General features: G+C 43.4%; 1 pseudogene; it reads left to right on the top strand.

Moving 5' to 3' along the window:
• The first annotated feature begins 579 nt into the window (after positions 1 to 579).
• On the top strand, positions 580 to 10,922 carry LOC113834617 (annotated as a pseudogene).
• Positions 10,923 to 11,129: the final 207 nt, after the last annotated feature.

Here is an 11,129-nt window from a genome sequence, read left to right as displayed (position 1 = left end):
TCTCATCTAAGGACTGACAGCTGAGTTTGATCTCCACACACATGAACATAAACAAGCATGGGCAACACACATACTTGTATATCCCACACACATGTACACATACACACAGAGAGAAAATATATTGATGTAGCTCATAACTCTGGAGGCTGGCAAGTCTAAAAAGCATGCACCTGCACCTGGAACACTACATCATATCATAGCTGACAGTGAATGCTACACATGCGTCAAGCAATAGACAATGAGGATAAGAGCAGGCTCCTCTTGTCACCTACTCATTCTATAACTAATCCATCCCCACAACAATGACATTGGTCTTTATGAAGGCTTCTGCCTTCATCACATATTGTCCATGGATCCTGCCCCCCAACCCAACTTCACTGGAGTTTGTTTCTAACCCGGGAAAAGAGGGGAAATGTCTAAACTCACATACCTATATTAAAACAAATGATTTCCTGGAAGCCACGGGTTTTCTCAACGTTAGCAAAACATAAACAGAGTGTGTATTTGCTGCTCATAATATCTGCTTACCACACTCTCCACTGAATCATGGAGCCAGGATGTTCTGAATTTAGATAGAGAATGGATGTTCTGAATCTAGAGGGCAGGTAGGCATTAGGTAGAGTACCTGTGGTAAGCCCTTACTTCATGCTCAAGTTCCATGTCTGATATCAATCCTCACAACAGCTTTCTGAGAGAGAGTCTATGAATTTTCCCACTTTAAAAAAACTCAAGGTCAAAAATGAACGAACTTATTAAAGATACCACTGTCTTCTAATCTGGCTCAGTCCTGTTTGTAACCACCATGTACCCTTCCTATCATATGCATGTCACATCTTAAATGAACATAAACTGAGTTCCACAAAATAAAGATTGTCCACTATCAAAAGAATAAATCAGTGGTAGAAAAAATGAATCTACCCTGGCTTCCTGACTTCGGATTTTACTCCCATTCCACTATATACATTGAGGGACATGCTGGTGAATGAAAAGTTGTGATAGAGAACAGTTTTGTAATCTAACTTGAGTAGCATTCAGCAGGACTGTGCAGGCTGGGGGAAAGCAGTTCAGCGTGGCAGGAAGATAGACAAGGCCAAAGAGGGATCAGGCCACCTTCCTGGAACCTCAGCATCAAGGTGGCCTGCTACCTCACAGCTGTGGGTTTTTCTCTGGAAGTTATTAAATACATTATATTCTTCTGTCAAACACGTTGTTACTATAGAAGTATTTCAAAACACCCAGGTCTATGGATTCTAAGGGACTCTAGGGAGATGAATTTTGATGAAAGTTCATAGCCAACTCTCATCCTTCATTTGAGAACAATTGAGTTACAAGTTTGATGAATTTTGCTCCTTCAGACAAACCAATCTCAACAACATTTATTATTCTATGACTCTATCTTCAGAGTTTGCAGTTGATGACCTGCCTCCCCTACCTTACAACATGGCTCAATTTGAGGTAAGGTCTTTAAAAAGGTGTCGGAAGTGATGAGGTTACAATGGGTTACATGAGTCGGTCCTAATGCCATCTGATATGTTTCATTTAAGGAGGAAGAGACCAGAACAGAAATATCTACACAGAGAATCCATCTGAAGACATTGCAGGAGGATGGCTTTCAGCAAGACAAGGAAGGGGCTTGGAAGGAAATCAACCCGGCTGACACTCTGATCTCAGATTCTGAGCCTCCAGGGAAGGAAAAATGAATTTATATTTAGTCTGTTGCATTTTATCATGATAGTGATAGCAAATGAATACAATTTTGGCAAAATGCAGTAGCATCAAACTTGCCAATTTGTTTAACAAACATCAAGCTATACTCCAGAAGTTTATCTACTTCCCAGATTAAACTCTACATCAATTAAGATTCACTGACCATTGTAAGCTACCTTAGCCATTATACAATTCAACTGTCCTGTTATAAAAGTCTACATAACCTCTCCTGAATTGATTCAGACTTAGATGAGTTGCCACAGAGAACACATAGCAAGTTAATCAATAATTAGAAGAGCTGTGTATGAGGACATCCACAAGAACCTGAAAATTCCCTTCTTACGATATTAGGAACTGGTCCAAATGTTTTCAAACTCTTAATATTGTGAAATGACACCATCTATAAGTTAATGCTCAAGAACTATATGACTACAAAAAGAACTATATGGCTACAAAATCTTACCCCAATCATAATTTTTAAAGAAATCTGATGAGTTTATGTTGGGCCACATTGTAACTATCCTTGGTGACACATGGCCACCTGGGCCACAGGTTGGACTCACTTAGTAGACTGTTCTAGGTGAAGCTTACAGCCTTCTTAGATAACTTTCTTGCTGGAAGACAAGATTGACCAGCAGCTGTGATTCATCCATCCTTCCCAAAGACTCCAAGCAAGTCCTTTAATAAAATGAGTAATTGTCTCTGCTAAAGCCATGGAGAAGTTGTAGATTAAGATGAGAGGGACAGCCGGGCGTTGGTGGTGCACGCCTTTAATCCCAGCACTTGGGAGGCAGAGACAGGCGGATCTCTGTGAGTTCGAGGCCAGTCTGGTCTCCAGAGAGAGTGCCAGGATAGGCTCCAAAGCTACACAGAGAAAAACAAATTCTAACAGCCTGGGAGCCAGCTTTGAGGATAATAGCTTTACTTACTAGTCTCAAGGCTTACTGATGAACCAGAGTCCCCCCGAAATATTTTGGGCAACGTGTAAGACAAAAAGCAAAGTAAAGTACAATTAACAAACTGACAGGTCAACAGAGCTCAGACCACTTGTTTATAAGTAATCCTTGTACCTGAAAAGACAGAGTTGCTGAGAGCAAGTGGGACAGGGTTGCTGAGAGTACAGGTGGGACAGGGTTGATGAGAGCAGGTGGGATAGGGTTGATGAGAGTACAGGTGGGACAGGGTTGATGAGAGTACAGGTGGGACAGGGTTGGTGAGAATACAGGTGGGACAGGGTTGATGAGAGTACAGGTGGGACAGGGTTGATGAGAGTACAGGTGGGACAGGGTTGATGAGAGTACAGGTGGGACAGGGTTGATGAGAGTACAGGTGGGACAGGGTTGATGAGAGTACAGGTGAGAGCAGGTGGGACAGGGTTACAGGGTTGATGAGAGCAGGTGGGACAGGGTTGGTGAGAGCAGGTGGGACAGGGTTGCTGAGAGTACAGGTGGGACAGGGTTGCTGAGAGCAGGTGGGACAGAGTTGCTGAGAGCAGGTATCAAGGCTTACTGATGAACCAGAGTCCCCCCGAAATATTTTGGGCAACGTGTAAGACAAAAAGCAAAGTAAAGTACAATTAACAAACTGACAGGTCAACAGAGCTCAGACCACTTGTTTATAAGTAATCCTTGTACCTGAAAAGACAGGGTTGCTGAGAGCAGGTGGGACAGGGTTGATGAGAGCAGGTGGGATAGGATTGATGAGAGTACAGGTGGGACAGGGTTGATGAGAGTACAGGTGGGACAAGGTTGATGAGAGCAGGTGGGACAGGGTTGATGAGAGCAGGTGGGAGGGGTTGATGAGAGCAGGTGGGACAGGGTTGATGAGAGCAGGTGGGAGGGGTTGATGAGAGCAGGTGGGACGGGGTTGATGAGAGCAGGTAGGAGAAGACACAGAGAGAAACAAACTTCTCTGTTTATTGTCTGATAGAGCATTCACCAGAAAAGAATTGAAAATGAAGGCCCAGTACACAAAATTGACACCAGGAACCACCTTGTGTAGCTGCTCTCAGACTGGTTTATTACCTACACGAGCACGCCAATTTGCTCAGATTCTTCAGCATGAAGACACCAGAAAATGTCCTTTCTTGAAGTTTGAAATAACATCAACATGTACCCTCCACAGAGGACTGTAAAAACAGAAGTCCAAACATTGTCACTGGAGAGTTAAGAGCTTTGTCTTTAAAGGATGCTGGTGGCTCTCATGAGTTTCAGTTTGAGCCAAAAGTGCACATTCATCAAATCCAAAGGGATTATCACACAGCAGCATCAGCAGAGGTAGCACTTGCTAAATGCCACTCTCTCGGCATCTTCGTGAAGCATAACTCTCAGCTGCCTCTATCCTCGTATTTGGATTTGTACTAAAAGCTACCTTTAATTGAGGAAGATATTGGGTTCAAATGGTTTCAGATCAAAATGACATACCAAACACTGCAGTTGTTAATCCAGAATTGCAAATAGCAAATTTGTCACCAGGAACACCATGATCAAAAAGCTGTTTAGGGAGGAAATGTTTTATTGGGCTTATATTTGCAAACTCCTGTTCATCATCGAAGGAAGTTAGGAGAGGAACTCAAGCAGAGCAGGAACCTGGAGGCAGAAGCTGATGCAGAGGCCATGGAGGTATGCTGCTTAATGGTTTGCTTCCCAGGGCTTGCTTAACCTGCTTTCTTCTAGAACCCAGGACTACCAGTCAAGTGATGACACCACCCACCATGGGCTGGGCCATCCCTAATTTATCACTAATTAAGAAAATGCCCTACAGCTGGATCTTATGGATGCCTTTGCTTAATTGAAACTCCTTTCTCTCTGATGACTCTAGCTTGTATCAAGTTGACATAAAACCAGTCAATACCAGTACAGGACCTGAGTTCAGAAAACCACATAAATGCTGGGTGTATGTGTAGACTCACTCCTAATTCCAGGCTGGAAAGGCAAAGACAGGATATTCTTACAGAAAGTTGTCAAGCCAGACTAGCCATATGGGCAAACTCAGAGTTTGATTGAGAGGCTCTGCCTTATTGAAAAAGGTAGAAGAATGATTATGGATGTTTCCCAATGTCAACCCCAGGCTTCTATATGCACTCTAATACATATGCATACACATGTTAAAGAAACAGCATGTACATACATTTGAAAATTGAAAAAAGAAAAGAAATTACATAGCATATCTAATTATTTTAATATCATATATGTATGTATGTATGTATGTATGTATGTATTTCATTGTATGCCACATAAAGATGAACAGGAGTGATGGAGAAAATATCAGAGGAAATAGACAATTAAAAAATCCAAACTAGGGAATTTTGTAAGCTGGCTTCATATATTTGTATTCAACACTTCAGTATTTTTCTCTTATGTTCCAACCAGTTCCTCACTGCATCATAGCGACAAGAATTCTTTTGATTGTGTATCATGTTGACCTCTGTTTGTTTTTTTATAATACATGGTGTTTCAATAATTTGTCCAGGCATTGGTTCTGTTTTTATACCATTTAAGTATATTTTGGAGTCAGATAAAAAACACTAATCCTAGGCAAGTTAATCCCTATGACAACAGTAAAAATTAGATATTTCTCTTCTTCTCCGGGACTCCTAATGGAAGTAAGCACTGGGCCAAGGAATGAATACAGATCATCTTGCTTCACCTATGATACATTGTAGATAAGTATAGTATTAAAATCCTTTCCCACTTTACTGAAGAGGAAACTGGCATTGAGCTAGTGAAGTGAATTCCTGTTGGTCAAACTAGTAACTGGTTAGTAAAGACAAGCCCAAAGTGTGCCACTGTATTTACCCTCTTAGTTCTCTCAACTGAAAAGTATAGGCAGGAAGATTTAACTCTCAGCACTGTTGTAAAGTTCAAATGAGGTTGCCTTTATCACTAACACCAAAGATGCTGGGGTCAGTGGCAATGCAATTGAGGTTGCTAAGGTGGCCAGTACTGGGACAGTTATTATTACCACTAAATGGACCATTCTTATTTGAACTTAAAGTCAAATAACACTTCGAATAATGATGGAAGTAACTTGAATTTGTACCAGCAGCAACAATACAAATTAATGACTTAATCTTGTTATTGGCTAAACACATTAGAATATTCAGCAAAAATACCTATGGAGTAGTGATGGTAATTTTTTTTTGTTATTGTTGCTTTGAGACAGGGTCTCATGTTATAACACATACTGGTCTGAAACTCACTGTGTAACCTAAAATGATATTGAACCCATGGCACGCTTCCTACCTCAGCTTCCCAGGAATGGGGGCTATAAAATGAACCATCACATCCAGTGGGGTACTAAATGTACTCATGAAGAAGTCACGCTATACCTTGATGTGATAGCAATAGATCTCTAGACATCATTTGCCCTTCCCTTTCTAGAAAACTCCTGTTCATCCTACTACGTGCCCCTCCCCAGTGCTTTTTCTTCTGGGAATTCCTTCTTATGCCCAGAGGAGAAAGGGGCAAACCCCCTCCTCTGTAATACAGCAACATAGCACTAGGTGATAGTCAAGAGTGGAAACCATATTCTAGGAAATAAATACCTTTACTCAGCACAGAGCCTGATCTATAGAAGGTAAACAATCAACTGCTTCTTTAATGGAAGAATGCTTTCGATGTGCTGATTTTGAGTTATTCATAAGTATTTGAGGCTAACTATTGCAACTATAGAGAGGGTGAGAAGTAGAACATCTAGCTGAGACTATTACAGACCCTCCAAGATGAGTGTCTGCTTGTCTTGGGCCTGAGTCCTCCTTCTGTCTGTACAAAGCCCTCCCTTGGAATCAGAGCCTCACTAGGACTCCAAGCAGGACCTGCCAGTGGCTGTCAGTGTTATTCAGAAGAAATGGTACAGGTGGGAAATGCCAGCAAGCAGAGCTATCTTGAAGCCTCCTTGCACCACAGGAGGCTTTAAGGAAGGCTTTCCCTCTAACTCAGTGGAATTGTACAGGACTCCATGGGCAAGGCAACTTGCAGCCCTTAGTATCATGGTAAGGAGACAAGGGCGGAGGGACACTGGATGGACACCCATCTCTCCAACATTCTAGTGATGAGACCAAGTGATGCCCCAACTGATTAGGCAGTTTGGGGACAGGGTTCTCTCTTCTTGTCCTTGGCCAGAAAATGTTTAGTTCTGTCCCAGGTCAGGGGCCAAAAATTCCATGAGTATTAGGAGGCTCTAGTTCACCATCTGGTTTATTATTATCATTATCCCCCTTTTATACAGCTTCCTGGTGGCTTCATGTGAAGATGTGGCCAAAATTCCAATCAAGACAACTGGGACAGAGAGGCATACAGATATCTGTAGGGTGGGTCAACTGAAGTGACCAGGTCCCCAACATGTCTCTAAACACATTTTGTCCTAAGTATTATAAAAAGCCACTAAACTAGCAGTTCAATGGTCCTCTCACTCTTATCACACAGGAGCTGAGATTGCTTTAAGTCTCCATCTACACACCTATAATAAATTCCTTTCTAAACCCTCACCCTTCCTGTGCTCCACAAAACCAGTGGAAGTTTTGTGTGACTGAGTTTTGGGCATCCTAACTTGTGAGTTAAGCTCACTGAAGGTTAGAAAATCTCTGTCACATTCAAGAATCCACTTTCTCCCCATTTCACTATCTGTAAAGCCATTAACGGGCAAGTCAACTCACCTGACTATCTGTAAAGTGGGTACAACATACCTCAAGGCTGGGGTAGGATCTATACAAAATTCTAAGTGTTAAATATTTCTTAGGGTCCAGCACTGTACTTACTTGTCACATATTAATTCCTTTGTTCTTCCCATTCTTCCAAACCAGCTTACCTTTTGAGGTCATTTAGTTTGGGGTTCAAGATCATAGCCAGCTAATTGGAAGTCTATGGATTAGATTTTAAATTTGCCTCAATGGTAGTGATGTTTGGGTCTGAACAGGCATGACTAGGCCATATCTAGTGAAAAACATTGGGAGAGGCTGGAGAAATGGGTCAGCAGTTAAAGTTAAGAATGCTTACAGCGGCCGGCAAGATCCCTTCCAAGAGCTCTCATCCAGTGGCTGATGGAAGCAGAGACAGACACACACAGATATACACTGAACTGAACTCTGGAACCCAATTGCAGAGAGGGAGGAATGAAGATCAAAGGGGTCAGTACCAGGCTGGCAAAACCCACAGAAACAGCTGGCCTGAACAAGGGGGGTGCACATCGACCCAAGACTGCTGTCTGGGAGGCCAGCACGGGACTGGTCCATCCTGAACATGGATGACAATGAGGAGGCCTTCTCACTCTATGGGGTACCTGGTAGTGGATCAGTATTTTTTCCCTGGTGTAAAAAGGGACTTTGAGAGCCCATCCCACGTGAAGGGATACTCTCACGGCCTGGACACATGGGGGAGGGCCTAGGCTCAGACCAGGATAATGTGGTGGACTTAGGGGAGCCCCTGTCGAGGGCCCTACTCTGCCTAGGGAGTGGAGGCCAAGTGGGGTGGGGGGCTGGGTGAGGGAAGAGGGAGAAGGGATTGACATGTGAAACAAGCTTGTTCCTAATTTGAACTAAAAAAAAAAAAAAAAAAGCATGCTTACAGCTTTTCTTCCAGAGGACCAGAATTTAATTTCCAACACTCATGCCCATAACAACATGTAACTTCAGCTCCCAGGGTTCTGGTGCCCTCTTCTGGCCCCTGTAGGCACCCACACACAGGTGGCAGGAATATATATATTATATATATATATATATATATATATATATATATATATCCTTTAAAAAATATGATGGTATAACCATGAAAGGACTTGTGTTCCCAAAATATGAGAGCTGAGCAGCATAGTATGAGGACTGTTAAGAATCCCCAAAGACATTACAGGCTGATTTAAGATCAGAAATTACCCTCCCACATTTTGTTTTTTACAAAGCACTAGAATTCTCATTGAAGTGTCCCCCTCTTTCTCCACTTGTAAGTGGATTTGAGGGAGAAAAGAAATATCACAAATATTCATTGAAAATATCTTTGTTCAGACTCTCAATTCCATCAAAAAGAGAAAGCCTGGATATCTCAGTTTTGATGCAGTTCACACCAACCAATCTTTCAGGTTTTCTCTGAAAGTTAATCCACAGGAATAATAATATGCACCCCTGTTCCTGAGCCATATTGCCAAGCTCTACTCCAGGCAAGTCTTGCAGCTTAACCCCCCCAGCCTTTACAATTTCTTGATCTAGCATTAACTGAGTTTTTTGATAATTTCTCATCATAAGCATAATTTCTTATCAAAAAGTATAATTTCTTGGACAAGCATTAATTCATTTGCAGGCTCCTCTCTCTTAATTACTGACATGGGAAATAATATGCCTGGGAAAGTGCAATGATCAAAATGGGGGAAAGAACTGCACATGAAAAAAAGAGAAATCAGTGACTCTTTAGTCCTTGCTGAGTCTGGAGCTCACAACCATGCAGAAGTTCAGCACCTGTGTTTTCCAGCAAGAGGCTGGAAGACCCCTGCCTCAGTGTCCAGAATTGTTGAAAATAGATCCTTTGGAAGCCTTGACCTTCCCTAGAATGAAGAAAATGGAAAACCTTTAATCTCCATTCTATTTTGGATTGCTCCACCTCCAGTCCGTGCCCCTGGGTCTTCTTTGTGTGCATCCTCCCAGATGTAGGTGTAAATACAAAGCCAGGATCTTACAAGGTCTTTATGTGTGTCAGCAATAGCCCTGTTATCAAGAACAGAAGTTCAGCCTCAGCAGCCATTGAGAACAACAGCAAGAAGTTGAGAGGAGACAGTTGTGTAGGAGTCCCTTCCAGAGTCATTTACATGTGAAGCTGCTCAGTGATGTCACCGAGGGTAAGGTCATCTCTCCAGGGTTTCCCTTCCCTAGGGAAGGTCAGCAGTCTCCTCATGCTAGAGCGAAAGAACTGGTCCTTCATCAAGATGAATACAGAGGAGTTTGCCAACACCATGTTCAACTACTGCAGTCAATGGAGCCCTGCACTGTGTGGACAGCCCATCTACATCCAGTTCTCCAACCCCAAAGAGCTCAGGGCGACAGCTAGATCAACTAGGTGCAGGCTTAGGAGGGTCTGCAGGCCACGAACTCTGTGGACTTGGGATGCCTGGCCTTAACTGTCCCAACTGAGGCTGAGGATGTGGTAATAGCCATGACAGGACTTAACCCCACACTCAGGATCACCATGGAAAACCTCTTCTACTCAGTGACCTTGAGTGTGCAGTACTAAATTTTCTCTAAATTCAGCACCATCCTCCAGATTATCACAATTATCAAGAACAACCAGCTCTGGGTGCTGCTGCAGCATGCTGACCTGTCACTGGATGACTAGAACAAGAACACCTACAAAGCTTGCTGCATGCTGAGCATTGCTTCCCCAAGCTCACTAACCTCAGCATCAAGTACAGTGACAAGTGCAGACACTATTCTCACCTTGGCCTGCCCACTGAAGACAGCAAGGGAAGCTCTACCTAACCATGGCTGCAGCCTTCTGCCTCTCAGTTCCTAACATCCACAGAGAGCTGGCTCCTCTGGCTATCCTACATATAGCAGCTAAAGCCACAACAGTCTGAATTGCCATCCTAGGCCTGGGTGGTGCTGGGAATTCCATCCTGGCAGTCAATAACCTGAGTCACACTCTAAAGCCTCTTTATTCTTCTCTACATCTGTGGTGACATGCAATGGGTGAACAAGGAGAACACATTGGTACAGATAGCAGATGGCAGCCAGGCCCAGCTAGGCATGAGCCACCTGAACAGACACAAGCTACATGGGAAGCCAGTGTGCATTATTACAGTGTCAATGCACCAGAGTGTGAGGCTGCCTTGTGAGGGCCAGTTGGACTTGGGCCCAACTAGAGACTATGGTAGCTAACTGCTGTACTTCTTCAAGAAACTGGACCCTAAAAACTTCCAGAACATCTTCCTGCCCTTAGTTTCCCTGCACCTTTCGAACCTCCCACCCTTGGTGTCTAAGGAGGGCTTCAAGAGCCAGTGTCAAGGTCTTCTCCAGAGCCAGTGGCATGGTCAAGGACTTCAAGCTCTTCCAGAGGGACTACAAGATGGCATCAATTCAGATGGGCCCTGAGGACGAGGTGGTGCAGGCACTGTTGGAGCTTCACAACTACAACCTAGACAAGGGGGCACTGCTTGTGTGTGTCCTTCCCCAAGTCTATCATTTAGGTGTCCGTGGACCTGTGGCAGCTCCCACCATTCCAGAAAAGCCACTTTGAAAAGCAGCTGAAGTGAACTTACAGACCAGAGATTTTTTTAAGGGAGAGGTTTACATTTTTTTCTCATTTTAAGTATATCTAGGCCATATTACCACAGTAGAAAATGGCTTGGGCCACAGGGGCCCTGTGAAGCCCAGCACCATGCCTTGAGGGGCCCAGGAGTGAAGCCACAGTGGTACTACAGAACACAGCTGCCTTCTTCTTTCT

Source organism: Cricetulus griseus, chromosome 3 (assembly GCF_003668045.3).
Source record: "Cricetulus griseus strain 17A/GY chromosome 3, alternate assembly CriGri-PICRH-1.0, whole genome shotgun sequence".
NCBI lineage: Eukaryota > Metazoa > Chordata > Mammalia > Rodentia > Cricetidae > Cricetulus > Cricetulus griseus.
This window is presented reverse-complemented; position numbering and strand designations above follow the sequence as displayed.